Source organism: Marmota flaviventris, chromosome 2 (assembly GCF_047511675.1).
Source record: "Marmota flaviventris isolate mMarFla1 chromosome 2, mMarFla1.hap1, whole genome shotgun sequence".
NCBI lineage: Eukaryota > Metazoa > Chordata > Mammalia > Rodentia > Sciuridae > Marmota > Marmota flaviventris.
The window spans coordinates 182,697,400-182,713,117 of record NC_092499.1 but is presented as its reverse complement, the minus strand read 5'-3'; the positions used below and the strand labels follow the sequence as shown (position 1 = coordinate 182,713,117).

At 53.0% G+C, this 15,718-nt stretch overlaps 1 long non-coding RNA gene across 1 annotated transcript; it reads left to right on the top strand.

The window, feature by feature from the left end:
- The first annotated feature begins 399 nt into the window (after window positions 1–399).
- Window positions 400–12,929, top strand: LOC139704772 (uncharacterized). Its single transcript, XR_011706758.1, has 3 exons — window positions 400–486; window positions 882–985; window positions 12,276–12,929. It is a non-coding gene; the product is annotated as an uncharacterized lncRNA (long non-coding RNA).
- The last annotated feature ends 2,789 nt before the right edge of the window (window positions 12,930–15,718 follow it).

Below are 15,718 nucleotides of genomic sequence, written 5' to 3'. Positions count from 1 at the left end.
TTATATTTAGACCAAATGACAAGGGACGTTTGGGCGTGGTGGTGGTATGTTCTGATCTGCTTGTCGAAATCATCTGTCCGGCGTCTGGCAGGGAAAGGATGAGGTGGGGAGCAGGAGTAGCTGTGGGAGACCTGTGAGGGGGAACCTGCTGACCAGGGTTGGTGGTGGTTCAGACCAGGGTGTCCGTGGTGGCGTAGAAAAGAGTTGGGAGGATGCAGGGGCTGCTGGGAGGTCAAGTCTGCAAGGCCAGAGGTGGGGGTACAGATGGGGTGGGGAGGGCAAGCGACTGTGGAGGAAGACCCCTGGTGTCCACAGGCTGGTGGGTCTTTCCACGTGATGTGGGACCTGGGGGGAGGAGCAGGTTTGGACTGGGGAGCAGCCATCTGTCAAGCATGCTGAGTCTGACGTACCTTGGGGAATTCTGGGTTCTGGAGCCCAGAGGAGAACTCAGGCTGGAGGTGGAGACCGGGGAGGCCTCCCGCCCAGGTGGGATGCAGGGGGTGGAAGGCGCTCAGGGGATGCTTGACATTAAGGGATGAGAGTGGAGGAGTGAGTGCAGGACAGGGGGACCCACCAAGCACCAGCATTCAGGGGCTGGCCTGGAAAAGAGGGACTGCAGGGGGAACAGGGCCACACCTCCCAGGAGTCCAAGGAGGAGTTTCCATGCAGGAAGTTGGGTAGGGGGGAAAGCTAGCCGACATCCCTGGACTTGGCCTCTGGGACCCTTTGCTAGTTCTTGAGGGGCTTGGGAGGAGCAGGGGGACATGCACAAGATTAGTCTGCCTGCCAGGAAGGTAGGTAAAGGGGGAAGCATTTTTTTGTCTAGTTTTGGTTTAAATAAAGGAGCAATATTTCAATTTTGTTAATTTTCCCCGAGGAAGGTACCTGTGGGATAGGAGTCACCGCAGAGTCGGGCATTGAGCTAAATGAGGCCTCCAAGGAAAGGGACAGCTCCTGCCACCAACCAGTCCACCCGAACTCTGGGGTAGGAGTCCTCACTCGGCCTTGTGCTGAGTGACCTGCGGCCCACTTTCTTTCAGGGAATTTGTATGTGACCTTTGTGACTTAACTGTGGCCCTCTTTGGCAGGGATTTTCTCTCGCCCCACCTCTGGGACACTGTCTCATTCACGTTGGCCTGATCCCCAGCCGGGAGCAACCGACTGGAGACTGCCAAATGAATATTTTCTGATCTGAAATCAAATGTCTGAAATGGAAGTCAAAACCGTTTAGCCAGAAAGGGGTCTGTGAACAGCCAAACCAATAAGCCCTGTGCGCGGGCCCACTTTGACAGGGCAGAGGATGGGGCAGGGGAAGGCAGAAAGGGAGGGGGTGGGGGCTGGTCACACAGGGCTGGTGGGAAGGGAAGGGAGGTCGGCCGCCCCCCAGGACACGGGCCTCCACGGTTTACACGAGGGGGGGACAGCTTTGTTTGTGAACATCACTGCGAGGGGGGCGGAGATGGTTCAACCCATTTTACAGAAGAAGCTGAGACCTGAGTGAGGGGCATTGGCGGAGGAAGACCTGGGGATGTAGGGACAGACAGGACTCCAGCTCTGCTCTCCGGCCCCGACTCAGCCACTCAGCCCCGCACACTGGGGCCTGCACATCCCCCTCCGCACACACTGCAGGGGCTGCCTGGAGCTGGAGGCCTAGCCCCCCCGGATGGCAAAACCCACCCCCAAACCCCACAGATGAGACCATAGCATCAAGGTGCAGGTTCAGGCCATAGGACTTGGGGAGAAGTGTCTTGTGTGTGACAGGAATGAATGCCACCTCTTCCCAGGCAGGACAAATATGCCCTTCAGCTGGGCCAGGCCTGCCTCTCGGGTCCCACCCTCACGTACTGGCAACCCAACCACCGCATCCCCAAGTTCTGCATCTCCCCACCTGGGGTCTGTCAGCTCACAAGGCTCAGCCCCAACCATGTCCCCTGATGGCCACCCGTCCCCACAGGCTGCTCCGGGCCATTCTGCCTTTGTTCTCTTGGCTCCAAGCCCTGGGTTAGTCTTAGGGATTCTGCTTTGGGATCTCCCAAACCTGTCTGAGACCCCATTTCTCCTTGGGACTCGTTCAGGAGCTGTGACCTGAGCCTGTTTTGGGGGGCCCAGGCTGAGCCAGAGTTCTAGTCCCATCCTTGGGCGTCCCTTCTCCTGCCTGCAGGCTGGACTCAGGACCTGTCTTCCCGGTGGTCTGGGGTTTCCGCCTAAGCTCTTGGCCTCCTCCCTGGGCTTCGACTCCAGAACCTCTCCTTTCTCAAGCCCCCGCTTCCCCTGAAAACCCGCAGCTCTCATTTCTCTCGGCCCCCTGCAGACCACAGCCTGCACAACTGCTGTCCCTGCTGGGCACTAACAAAAGCCCCCCCAGGAGAACATGGCCTCTGCCAGGACCCCAAGGACAGTGCACCCCAGAAGCTAGGGGTACAGGGCCGAGCGAGCATGGGCTGGAGGATATGGAAGCCTCCCACAGCGGAAGAGAAAGATATCACTGTACCCACACCCTTGGAAAGAGTGAGGAGAGAGGGGGTGAGTCAATAAAAGGTGCTGGAACAATCGCTGAGCAGTTTAGAAAAGCAAATCCACTTTATTTTTCACTCCAAGTCATACATCAATATCAAGCTCAGGTGGATTAAAGATTTAAATTAGAAACCACACTTGAGTAAAGCAGAGGGAATATCCATTCAAAACTGGACGAGTCTCCTAAGCCTAAAAGTAAGGGAAGCAACCACAAAGAAAAGAGATTTAAAATTTGAGACATAACCACGTGAACGTTGAAAATGACCTTAAGGATGTCAGGCAGAGGGTTAATATCCTTGGTGTTTAAGAATCCATACAAATTGAGTTTTAAGAATTCAAATCACTGCTGGATAAATGTGAAGGGGTAGGAACACTCAATTAACAGAAGATTAATTTTTTATGGCTCATAGGTTGAACCTATTTTCCAATATCTAATTATTTTTTAAAAAGTAAATTAAAACAACAGTGAGATAACACTGTTTGCTCATCGCAGAGCGAAGAGGAAAATTTTAATGAGAATACCCCATGCTGGCTAGAGTGTGATGAAACACAGGCCTGCGCCGGGAATGTAAATCACCGCAGCCTTTGACCCAATAATCACACTTACGGCACTCGGTCAGAAGGAAATAATCTCAAATTGACAAAAGATTTATGTACCAAGAGATGTAGTCTGGCCTTGCTTATAATAAAAAATGGAAACAACCAAAATAACCAACTATTGGGAAAATGGGAAGCAAATTATTTTATATCCACTCAAATGGACTATTATTCATAGACTAATTGTATTTTTACAAAAGCTCTGGAAATTTCTTAGGGTGCAAAAAGTGGAGGAGCAGCTGGGAATCCAGCGTGCGAATTATATTATACAGGATATGATTTCAACTGTGTAAAATACATACACACACACACACACACACACACACACACACGTCTGTGTCTCAAGGAAAAGATTGGGAGACATGTACTAAGACCCTGACCCTAAGGGCACAGAGCGCCACCATTTGTGAAAAGCCCTGGAAGATGCCCAAGTGGGGACCCGGCTACAGTCTCAGAGTGGAAAAGCTGTGCTCTGGAGGAGAGGGGTCGTGGCGCCTTGCTTCAGCGTGTCATCCAGCCGGGCCAGCTTGACACTGAGCTCAGGAATGGCCCGTGGGTCAGTGTATGCGGAGCAGAGGGCTCGAGGAGGTGCCAGAGAGGAACAGGGTCAGGGATCAAGCCAGGAAACCCAGGCAGGCTCTTTGAGCCACGCTGTGGAGGTTACGATTTTAGCCCAAGATCAATGAGAAGCCATGGAAGGCTTCAAGCTCTGCCTTTTGGATAGATCATAACATTAGAGGGACTCTTCTTGGAAATACCAGGAGCCCCACTAACTCAGGCATCAAGATAAAAGTGAAAAATAGAAAGAATAAAACCTAAAATTATGAAACATAGGAAGAAAACGTTAGGACATTTTAGATACAATGCCCTGAACAAAAAAAGAACATCAAAACATGATCCTTAAAATAACAAGTTAATAAATTAAACTTCACCAAGATTAAAGCCTTCAACTCTTTGAAAGACATTACTAAGAGAATTTAAAAAAAAATAAAAGCTACCACAGACTAGAAGAAAATATTTGCAAATCATGTATCAGATAAAGGGCTTGTATCCAGAGTATGTCAAAACGTAAGCATTAAATTAAAAAAAAAAAAAAAGCAAACAACCCAATAATATATGAGCAAAAGATTTGAATGCCCGTTCACCAAAGACACAAGGAGGACAAGGAGGCTCAACATCGTTAGTTGCTAAGGAAACACAAATCAAATCTACCATGAAGCACTATGTCTTAATAGTAGAAAATCTAAAATTGAAAACACTGATCCCACCGAGTGTTGGTGAGAGTGTAGAGCAACCGGAACTCTCAGAAGAGCCGGGAGGGGGATGTGGAGGGGTACAATCGCTTTGGGAAAACAGATTGACCACTTCTTCAAAAGCTAAACTCTCACCTATGGGGCGATCAGACTCTTCCTCTACAAGAAATTTACCCAAGAGGCATGAAAGCACGAGTCCACACCGAGACTGGTACGTGAGTCTATTTGTAATTGTCAAAACCTGGAAACCAACCAAATACCCCTCAGTGGGTGAATGGAAAAAACTGTGTACCCTCGTACAACGGAATGCCAGCCACCCACCGAAAGGTTTAACACACACAACAGCACGGGGGAATCTCAAAATAATTACAGTGAGGGGAAAAAAAAAAAAAAACAGACAAAACAAGAGTGTATTCTGTATGGCTCCATTTTCACAGAATTCTAGAAGTTGTGGCAGAGAGCGGGTTAGTCGTCGCCTGAGGGATGGAGGGAGAGAGGCAAGTGGCAGGAAGAGGAGGAGGGAGCCCAAAAGGACACCAGAAATCATTTGGGGTAATGGGTGTGTTCATTTTCTTGACTGGTGACAGTTTCATGAGTGTATACAGGTCTCAAAATTCATCAAACTGTACACTTTAAATATGTGTGGTTTATCTGTATGTCAGTCACACCTCAGTAAAGTTGTTATATATACACGTATATGACAATAAAATGCGTATTGTATTGGCAGGAGGGAGTATCTGGGACCTGCCCCCATCTTTCATCTGTTCATTCAGTTTCCCAGAAATCTGCATGAGCCCTGGCCCTCCCTGAGCCAATACATTCTTCTTTTGCCTTAAAGCGATTTCAAACTTGATTTCTGTTGCTTGCAACCAAAAATGTTCTGGTTAGCACAGAGATAAAGCCTAGAAAGCACAAGAAGGGCGTGTCCCCTCATCTTGAGGACCCAGAAACGGCAGGCAGTGGGGGTTGCCAGGAAAAATCTTCTGGAGAAGGCGCTGCTTGAGTTGATTTCTCGGAAGCTGGGCTGGGGTGGAGAGATCGCAAATCCTCCCAGGCAGAGGGAACAGCGTGAATCAAGCACTGAGGCCAGGAATTGTGTGCCATGTGCCCACAGGATGCCAGTCATTCCTGGAGTTTGGGATGAGATGGGACTGCTGGGAGGTGCTACTGGAAAAGCCAGCAGGGAGTAGCTGCGCTGTGTTAAGGAGCTTGTGCTTAATGGTGTAGGTAATTGGGAGCCATAGAAGACTTTAGAGCAAGCAAAGTCCATGGACTGATTTTTGTTTTATGGAGCTCTCACTGGGATTTGGGGAAGTAAATAGACGAGCAAGGGTTCATGGCCACAGGCCACAGCTGATTTTAAGGGGCTGCCCACACCACGGGGAGGTGACTGGTGGGGGGTCAGGTTTCGCAGCTTGACTCTCGGGACCTCTCAACTAGAGGCAGAGTGGTCGCCTTAGCACTCGCCGTGGCTCGGGGACACAGAGAGGTAGCAGAGCCCTACCAACTTCTCAGGATCCCCACCCCACCATTTCAGGGGCTGGTAGATCTGGGGACATCTACAAAAGCAGCAGAAAGAAATGTCAGCATCACATGGCCACGAGAGCAGAGCAGAAGAGCAGGTTGTCATGGAAACCGAGCTAGTGAAGCATTTCCAGAACAGGATCAGCGGGACCGAATGTAGCAGAAAATCCAAACCGATGAAGGCTGAATTTTCTTTTGATTTGGCAATTAGTAGAACATTGATGAGTTTAACAAGAGCAATTTCAGGGGACAATGGTCCAGGGAGGCGGTAGAGATAGGGAGAGAGATTTAAGAGGTAAAATGGACCAGGGCTGATGATGGGGTGCCCGCTGCAGAAAGGGGGGGCGGGGTCTGGCAAAAACCCTGGCTTGCTGGCATTTAGGATGGACTGGAGGGCAGGGGGCCTGGGGTCGCAAGAGGCAGACAAGGGGCTCCACTGGGACATCACATTTTGGTATTTATGACCAGTTGCCCTCTGCTCCAAGAGTTTTATTGCTGTTAATTCATTTATACTTAGAACTACTTGGAAAGACGGGCCCTTCCCCATCTGGGATCATTTACAGGTGAAGGACAAAGATGTAAGGGGCTGAGGAACTGGCCCGCGGCAAGGAGGTGAGAGGTCAGACTTGAAGCCAGGCGACCTGGCACATGGTGTGCAGTCCCTGGGATGAGAAAGTGTGTCACAGAGGCAGGGGATCTGGGCTCTGGGGCTCAGCTGGGAGGTCTGGGCTGGAGCTGTGAGACTGGACCCTGAGCGGAGCTGTGTACACTGGAGGTCACTGGGTCCAGGAGAGAATGGACACTTCAGGGACGAGTCACATTGCAGGGGAAGTCCAGGTGGAGGCTGGGGGGACAATGGAAAAGCCAGGGCCAGAGGGCAGATGTAGGAAAGAGGATCCTGGGGCCAGGGATCAGAGTTCCCAGAAGGCCAAGTGACCAGCCAAGGGCCGGGTCCAGAGAGGCCAGGGAAGGTGACTTGGCCATAAGGAGGCTTTGGGGGATCTTTGCCAGAGCAGCCTCCGGGGAAATCATAGGAACCCCCCAAAAGAGGTAATCAGGGGAGCTGGGGCTGTGGCTCAGTGGTAGCGCACTCGCCTGGCATGTGTGGGGCACTGGGTTCGATTCTCAGCTCCGCATAGAAATAAATAACAAAATAAAGGTCCGTCAACGTCTAAAAACATATTTACAAAAAGAGGCAATCGAGGCTCTGGGTGTGGAAGCAGGGCCGGGGGGTTAGACCGGGGAGCGGTCCAGAAAGGTTGTATTTGGAAATGGAAACCTTAAAAATCATTTTTTAATGTTCCTTTAAAACATGAAAATACCTTTACATGGTCCAGAATTCAAAATGCACGAAAGGGTGCCACGAGGGTCCCCACTTGCCCGCTCGAGCCCCTAGGTCCCCTTCCACAGCCAGCACATCCTCCCAGGGACAGAAAATAAAGCCCACGAGGCAGAGTTCTGGAATTCTGGGGCTAGAAATAAGTTTCAGAAGACTGACGCTCCGAGGGGAAGGTGGCGCTCGATTGATGGGACACAGGGACCGTCAGCCGGGGCAGGAGTTAAGCGTGGCGGTGGGAAATTAGTTTTGGACAAGAACATGTGTTTCATTGAGTGGCACGAAATTGAATCGTTTTCCTCCTGCCCGGGAACGTGAACTCGGCCCTGCTGGGCCCCTTGCCTGCCCCTGGGTCCCGGCTGGGCTCACTTGTGTGGGGGCGGATTTCGTCCTGCCCACAGCTGGAACCGCTGGCCCCTGCCTTTGAATCCCCTTCAGCACCTGGCACCCGGCATTAATCCCGGTGGCCGCTGAATAAACATTTCCTGACATGAAATGAAATGTCTGAAATGCGGTTCAATCTTTTTTTCCCTCTTTTTTAAATTACTGAAACCAATTGGAGTGTCAAGGGACGTAAATGGAAACTCGAGAGCTGGGGGGAGGTGTGGGGGAGGGAGGAGGGCGGAGAGGCTGCCACCGCGAGGGTCCCCGAGCTCCGGCTGCTGGGTGGCAGGACACGCAGGCTGCCCTGAGGCCCCCCTCACAGTGGCTGAGGGTCCCCCCTTCCTCTGCGGAGGAAGCTGTTGGACTGAGAGGATGCCCCAGGGGTCATGGGACAGGCCCAGGCCAGGGTGGCTCTGCTCCCTGTCCCTTGCCTGCTCACTCTTGACCCAGGCAGGTGGCTCCCCGTCTCTGGCCTCAGTCTCTCCACTATGGAAGTGCGGGTAGGGGTTCAGGGGCGCTCTCCTCTCTTTCAGCGTTCTGAGCCCTGACCACAGTGGGCTCCCGGGATCCACGGCCGCCCTCCCTATCTCACCCAGGCCCCACTGTTACACCAAAGTCATGGGACCAAAGCTGGGGACTTGGGAGTCAGTGGGCACTCCTGAAGACAAGCCCCAAGAGGCTCAAGAGGTGGGGACTGGACCCCAGGGTCTGCTTAGGCCTTGAGTGGTGCATCGTGGGCCTCTCTGAAGGCCCAGGAGAACAGGCCCAGCCTGGGTCATAGAATTCGCCAGAACAGACATCACGGCTGCAGTAAGAAAAGCCACCAAGGAGGCTGCGGAAGGTCCAGAAGAGGGTCCAGGGAGGAGAGGACACTCTGGGAGGCGAGGGAGGAGGCATGTCCAGAAGGTAGAGAAGGTCACTGTGTGCCCTGAGCGGCAAGGTTGGGTTGGGGGACAAGGAAAGCGGTATCCCCCCTAGACTGGACAGGCAGGAAGCTTTGGGGTACCTGTAGTGACCTCGGGGGCAGGACAAATGTGCAACTGGTTGAGAAATCACTCAAAAAAAAAAAAGAAATGGGGGGAAGAGAGAGAGGGAGGCAGGGTCCAGTGGGAACTGATTTTTATCAAACAGGAGACGTGAGTGTGTTCAAGTTCACGAGCCAGGGACACAGAGCAATTAAGGATGTGACAGTCAGTGAGCAGATGGGACCAAGGGTATAGACACAGGGATTATTGTCAGACAATCACATGTATTAGGTTGAGCCAGACTTAATTAAACCTTCTACCTTTCATGAGGAACCTGATCCCTGTGTCCTTCTGAGGACTTATCGCTCTCCCTCCATGGGTGACAGCGGCCCACGTAGGCACCTGCTTCATCCCACCTTATGGCTGGGATCATGTGTTCCTCTTCTTCTGTCACCTCTGGCCACTTAACAATGGTCAGTAAAGCTGATGGGTGCCAAGCACGCTTTGTTTTATGCAAATCCTGAGGGCACATGCAGGACAGCACCCGAATCTTGACTCACAGCCTAGTGACAAATGATGGAAAAAATCCCTGTGAACATCGACACAGAGGTGTTGGTGTGGACGAAAGGTTCTGTTTCTCTAGGGTAAATACCTAGGAGCGAGATTGCCATGTCAACCGGCAGAATGTACGTTTACAAAGACGCAGTTAGATGGGACCGGCACTGTCCGTGACCAATATTTCAAACTCGCTCCAAGAGAGGATTTTGAGTGTTCCCAACCTAAAGAAACGGTAAACGATTGAGATGATGGATATGCTAATTACCCTGATTTGATTATTGCAGGCTTTATGCATATGTCACAATATTGCCCCAGGGCTGCATGCAGCTCCGTGGTGGAGCCGGGGAGGCCCCGGTTTCATCTCTGGCACCAAAACACAAAAGCAACCACAAACACACAAAAGCAACCACAAACACACGGTGCTCCCTGAATATGCACAACACCTCAATCAACAACTTATCCATACACATAAAGAAATGTAAAGACACCTGTGAAGGTTCTCTAAAAAGACAGATGTTTAACTTTGTAAGGCACCGTCAGGTTTCAAAGGCTGTTCAGGAGGGCGAGGTGCTCCGGGGGCTCAGCAGACCTGCGCCCCTCCGTGTTGTCACTCTAGTGTGCACGCAGTGGTTCCCATCTTTGGCCCTGGACTTTGTTGTGTCGACTGGGAGGTGACAGGAGGAGGGATGGTGTGATCACGTGGGGGTTTCGGGGTGGCCGGAAGAGACGTCAAGCCAGAATAGACCAGCCTGTGTTCTGGGGTCTGGAGGAGCTTGGTGACGAGGCCCACACCGGGGCATGGCCCCATGACTCCGTGGGTGGAGAATCTGAATGGGGCTGCAGAGCTGTTAGGGGGGTTCCTTGGCCGGTGTGTTCACAACTGACTTTGGTCAGCTGGGTCCCCAAAAGCAGACCCTGGGACAAGAACTTAGGTTCAAGTGAATGAGTTATCCAGGAGGTGGTCACACGACAAGCGGCAAGAGAATGGAGCAGAGGGCAGGAAGGGGCAAGGGGCCTCACCAGGTGCCCCAGAGGCAGCCTCGGCCCGACTCCAGGGGGCTCTAGAGCATCAGTGCCCTCCTGAAGCAAAGAACCAGACTGGTATCTGCACCAGGGAGGCCCTGGACACAGGGTTTGGGGAGCATGGTAGGGCCAGGTCTCTTCTGACTCCCAGGAGGAACTAGACGGGTGACAATAAGTGACAGAATCCAGGAGTGGGGCACTCAGGAAAAAGAGCGGGCACAGGAGGAAAGGTAGAGTGTGGTTTGGGGCCTGGTGATGTCCTGGGGGGTTGTGATGGGGCCCAAGGAGGCCACAGGTATGGCGGGGGCTGAGCGCTGTCAGTGGAAGGCGGGCCCAGGAAGGACTCAGGACTCAGGAAGGCGGGCCCAAAGAGGAGACGAGGTGGGAGGAGGAAGGCCAGGCTCAGAGCACCAGGGAAGAGAGACGGCGACCATGAGGAGGGGACGAGGTGGCCAGAGACAGGGCCAGAAATCCCAGACAGACGCGTTCCTGAGGAAGCTCAGGTGACATTGGAGGAATAAGGGGGTGGCCAAGTGGTTTCAGACTGTGCCACGCATCCATCCCTGGAACACCCCGAGGACCTCGGCTGGAGCAGCCTAGAAGGGGCAGCCAGACCGGAGAGGCCAGGCCTCAGCCAGGCCCGAGGAGGAGGCGGACGGGCAGACAGGGCGGGAGAGCGTTTGAGAATGAAGTGGGCCTCGAGGTGGCAGTGACGGAGCCAGCGGGTGGCAGGTTGGAGGGAACACAGCCCAGTGTTGGGTGAACTGCCCGAGGTGGATTCATCAGGCCTCGGAGGGGAACTTTATCCCCGTGTCCTGGGTAAACCTCATGGGGCCCGGGGGTCCCCAGCAGCTGTCCCACTTAAGCCGTGACTGATGTGGAATCAAAGCCCCCCCAGAGGGCGGATGGGCAGGAGAGCCCCAGGAGCCGGATGGCAGCTCGCAAGACCACCTCAGGGGCGGCGAGGACTGGGACAGGAGGGCCAGGTGGACGTGGCTGTTGGAGAAGCTTGCCAAGGGAGGCAGGGGCCCCGGTGGCAGCTGCTGAGAATGTTTATGGTAAAGCGTCAGCAGAGAGAGAGCAGCCAAGGAAAGGGGGGGCGGGGGGAGACGGACAAGGGACAGCTGGCCTCGGACGGACGGACGGGAAGGTGCAGCCAGATGACTCCAGAGGCTGGAGGGTGGGGGTCTCGACCTTACAAAGGCCTCTGTTATCTCCATCTTCCCAGGAGCCTGGGTCCTCTGCTGGGCCTGGGAACCACGGGGGCAGGAGGGCCTCCGGGCAGCGGCTGAGCAACGCTGGGGTGCAGCTGCGGTTGGGAGATGAATCTGTTGGCGCCAATCAGCGAGGCCATGAGTGCCCAGGGGAGCAGGGAGAAAACAGTTTGTTAGCTGCTCTTCACCCGCCATCTTGCCTCTGGTTCACAGATAAGGGAGCGAGGCCCAGGAAACCACATGGCCACGTGAGGCTGTGAGTGAGTGGTGAGGCAGCACCCAGCCAGTGACCAGGACTCCCTGCTTGGGGCTGACCTTTGCAGGCACCCACTGTGAGGGGTGTATGGCAGCCCTCTGCCCCGCCACAAGCCCAAACCCATACCCGGAGCCCGGAACTGTGGGCCCTCTGTGCCCAGAACCGTGCTCAGCCTGTTCACCAGAACCTGTCAGGGAGGGACCAGGAAGAAGCTAAGTTTCAGAGGTAGCCTGTGACTGCTCCAGGTGAGTCAGGACCAGACACCAGAGGGCCTTGAATGCCAGAGGTGGTGGCTTTTAAAATATGTCTACAAGCCCAGCCTGGTGGCACACACCTATGATCCCAGACTCAGGAGGCTGAGGCGGGAGGATCGCAGGGTGGAGGCCAGCCTTGGAAACTTAGTAATACCCTGTCTCAAAATAAAAATTAAAAATGTCTGGGGGTGTGGTAAAGTCTCCCTGGGTTGTATCCCTCGTACCAAAATGAAAAATAAAGATGTCTACATATTCTGTCACACTCCTCCTTTGAAGAGGCAGAGCCTGATTCCCCTGCTCTGGGTGTGGACTGGATAAAGTAATGAGATAGGATCTGGGTGTCAGAGACACTGCAGCCTGTCTCTCACTTCCTCTCCTTCTCTGGTCACTTCCTCAGGTCTACATCCTGAAGACCCTCGGGGGGCCCTGTGAAGAGAACCACATGGCAGGGAACAGTATGTGAGGGAGACGTCTGGACCACAGACCCGCCCAGTTCTGGTCAAGACCCACTCCACAGCTTCCATGAAGTCACCTGAAAGACCCCCAGCCCAAACCATGCAGACGGGCCCCCAGAAACTGTGGGAGACAGCCCCCTTCTGTTGTGGTAAGGGGCAAAAGTCGTAGAGAAATCTGTCCCACAGTCATAGATAACTAACGTACAATGTGGCATTTGACAGACGGAGTGCCACCGTAATGAAGCCGAGCTCTGGGAGGGAAGCTGGAAAGACTTTGACGAGAATGATAATGAATGTTTGAAGAGTCTTAAACCGTGGAAGCTCTGTGTCTTGTGAGGAGACTGGTAAGGGCTTAAAAGAAAATCTTATTGGAAATTGGAGGAGACAGGATCCTTTTCATGTCGTTGGCAGAAAGTTTTGTAGCATCATTGATGACAGTAACATGAAAAGTAGGAAATGTGCCTAATGAACCGGGTGATCCAGTTAAGGAGGCTCCAGGCAAAGTGCTGAAGATGCCATCTGGTTTATTTTTGGTGTTTGTAGTAAAATGGAAGTTGAAAGAGATAAACGAAATGAATAACTGTTAAGCATGAAGAAGCCAGGACTTGACAGGTTTGAAAACTCAGCCTCTCCAGAAGAAAAGAATTCCTAAAATAAAGAATTTTTTGGACCCAAGACCAATAGTGTCTTGATCCATTTTGTGTTGCTATAACAAAATACCTGAAGCTGGACACTTTATTTTTTAAAAAGAAGTTTATTTAGTTTGCGGTTCTGGGGGTCCAAGAGCATGAACTGTGTCATTTTAATCTGAACAAGTTCTAGAACTCACAAATAAGGAAACATTCTGTTCTCATTTTGAGGGTGCACCAGGAATTGAAACCAGGGGTGCTTAATCACTGAGCCATGTGCCCAGCCCTTATTAGTTTTTATTTTGAGATAAGGTCTCTCTAAAGTGCTTAGGGACTCACTAAGTTGCTGAGGCTGGATTTGAACTTGTGATCTTCCTGTCTCTGCCTTCAAATTCTGGGATTACAGGTGTGAGCCACACACCCAGCTCATTCTGTTCTTGATCAGCCTTCACACCGGTCCTTGATGATCATCTAGAGCATTTAATCAGGCTTCAGTAGAAAGGCAAACTATCTTGTGAATGAAGGCTACTGTGGACTTACCCTGAAACAGCTTACAAATGAGCCTCACAATCAAAGTAATGAGCAAGTGACTTCTTAACTGCATGCCAGTCTTTAACAGAAAACAACAGAAATCCAGACTGTCAACAATGTAACAGTTACTGTGACCAGCATCTAATCAGCAATTCCTTGACAGGGCAAGAAAAATGTGACCCATAACTTAGAGAAAAATGTGACCCACAGCTTAGAGAAAATTCAGTAAATAGAAAGAAATCCAAAACAGAGACGAGGAGACACGTAGGCCAGGGGGTTAAAGCACTTCTGTGCTTATGTTTTTTAAAGAAAATGCCCTCTGTTGAAGCCGAGGCCACCCCAAATCAGGGCTCCTGGCTTGGAAGACAGAGCCAGGGCTCCGTGGACGCCCTTATCCTGAGCAACCAGGGTGACAGCCCTGCGTCTGTGACTTCAAGGAACATCACGGAGGCCAGTGTGGCTGGAGGCGCTTGAAGGAGGGACCGGGTGGGAGATGGGGGGACGCCATGAGGCCTGGCTGGGCCCCGGGCAGGGCCTCAGCTTTTGCTGTGAGTGGGTGCAGAGAGGACCCCGATTCTTCCAGAGGCTGGGGGAGGGGGAGGGAGGGGCAGGAGGGGGGTGGGAGGACCGAGGAGGAAGCCCCTCCAGATGTGCAGACACCAGCTGCTGAGGCTGGCCAGAGGCTGGGGCTGGGGTAGGGGCGTCTGGAGGTGGCCCTTCGCAGGGACACACGGCCTGCGGGCGCAGGAGCAGGGGAGTCAGAGCTGCCCCAGCTCCAGGCAGCAGTGGCACCTGGTGCCAATGACAGAAGAGAAACACACTCAGGGTGTGAAGATGTCCGTGGATCGGAGGCCCCTGTGGAGGGACCCAGGGCTTGAGGCAATGACGACAGGGCAGGGGAGGGGTCGGCTGCAGGAGCTGGCCAGGGGTGTCAGCACAGGGGCAGGATGGGCTCGCCAGGAGTGCCAAGGGAAAGGGGAGGGCCGAGGAGGAGCCAGGACAGACAGACAGACGCCCTGCGGCTATCGAGGCAGGCTGTGGACGGCTGCAGGGATGGGCAGACAGGTGAAGGTCCATGGGAGTGACCCGGGTGGGAGCCACCCTGACCAGGCCTCAGAGAGCCAGAGAGGAGCCCGCAGGCGCCCACAGTCCACCAGCGCACCCAGCAATAGGCCCTCAGCCCACCCCGTGCCTGGAGAGCAGGAGCCAGTGCGCCAGGCAGGGAGGGAGGGCCAGGGACAGACACACGGACACTCCCACGGCCCTCCAGACACCCCCGCGGGCCCTCCCAGCCTCCCGCTCTTGAAAGATGCAGTGAGTTTAGGGTCACTCTGCAAATGAGAATTAAAGTGAGAAAAAAAACGGCCTGTGAAGGACCTGCAGGTGGGACCCGGGTGACACAGAGAGGAACAGGGGGACAGAGTGGGGAAAGGAGGGCGAGTGCAGATCTTCAGAGAGGCTGGTGTGAGCACACGCAGACAGACAGACGGACAGCACCGACACACGACACACACTGAGGAAGAAGCTGCCTAAGCTGCGGCCACCTTGTCAAAAGGACGGGGACCCCAGAATGCTCCCTGGCAGGAGGAGGCAGCTCAGCCCTGCTCACCTAATAAAGGAGGTAAAAGGACAGGGTGTGACATGGAGGAGGCCTGGGACACTGTGCGGAAGGAGGTCCTCTGCTACGTCAGACAGCGTGACAACATGACGTTTACTTTGTGGTTGTTGTTTGGTGCTGGGGATGGAACCCAGGGGCCTCACCACTGAGCCCCATCCCCAGCCCTTTTTAATATTTTTTATTTAGAGTCAGGGTCTCCCTGAGTTGCTTAGGACTCACTAAGTTGCTGAGGCTGACTTTGAACTTGTGATCCTCCTGCCTCAGCCTCCCAAACTGCGGGATTACAGGCCTGTGCCCCGGCACCCGGCGATCATTCATGTTCAAACTACAACAATGACCACACCCACGGGATCAGAGAGCTGGGTTTTCTCTTTCCCTTCCTTTCTTCCTCCTTCGTATCTAGCAATCATCTACCTTCCTATTTATCCGAATAACTCACTGATCTAATAACTGTGGATCACACGGGAAGATCAGTTACAAACAGGACTTGAGATGGGGTTTCAAAGCAGCCTTTAGTCTTCCTTAGAGTGTTTTACATTTTTTCAAGTTGAATGTGTTCATGCCATCACTTGAATAATTAAAAATTATTTTTTCAAAGGAAGCAGAA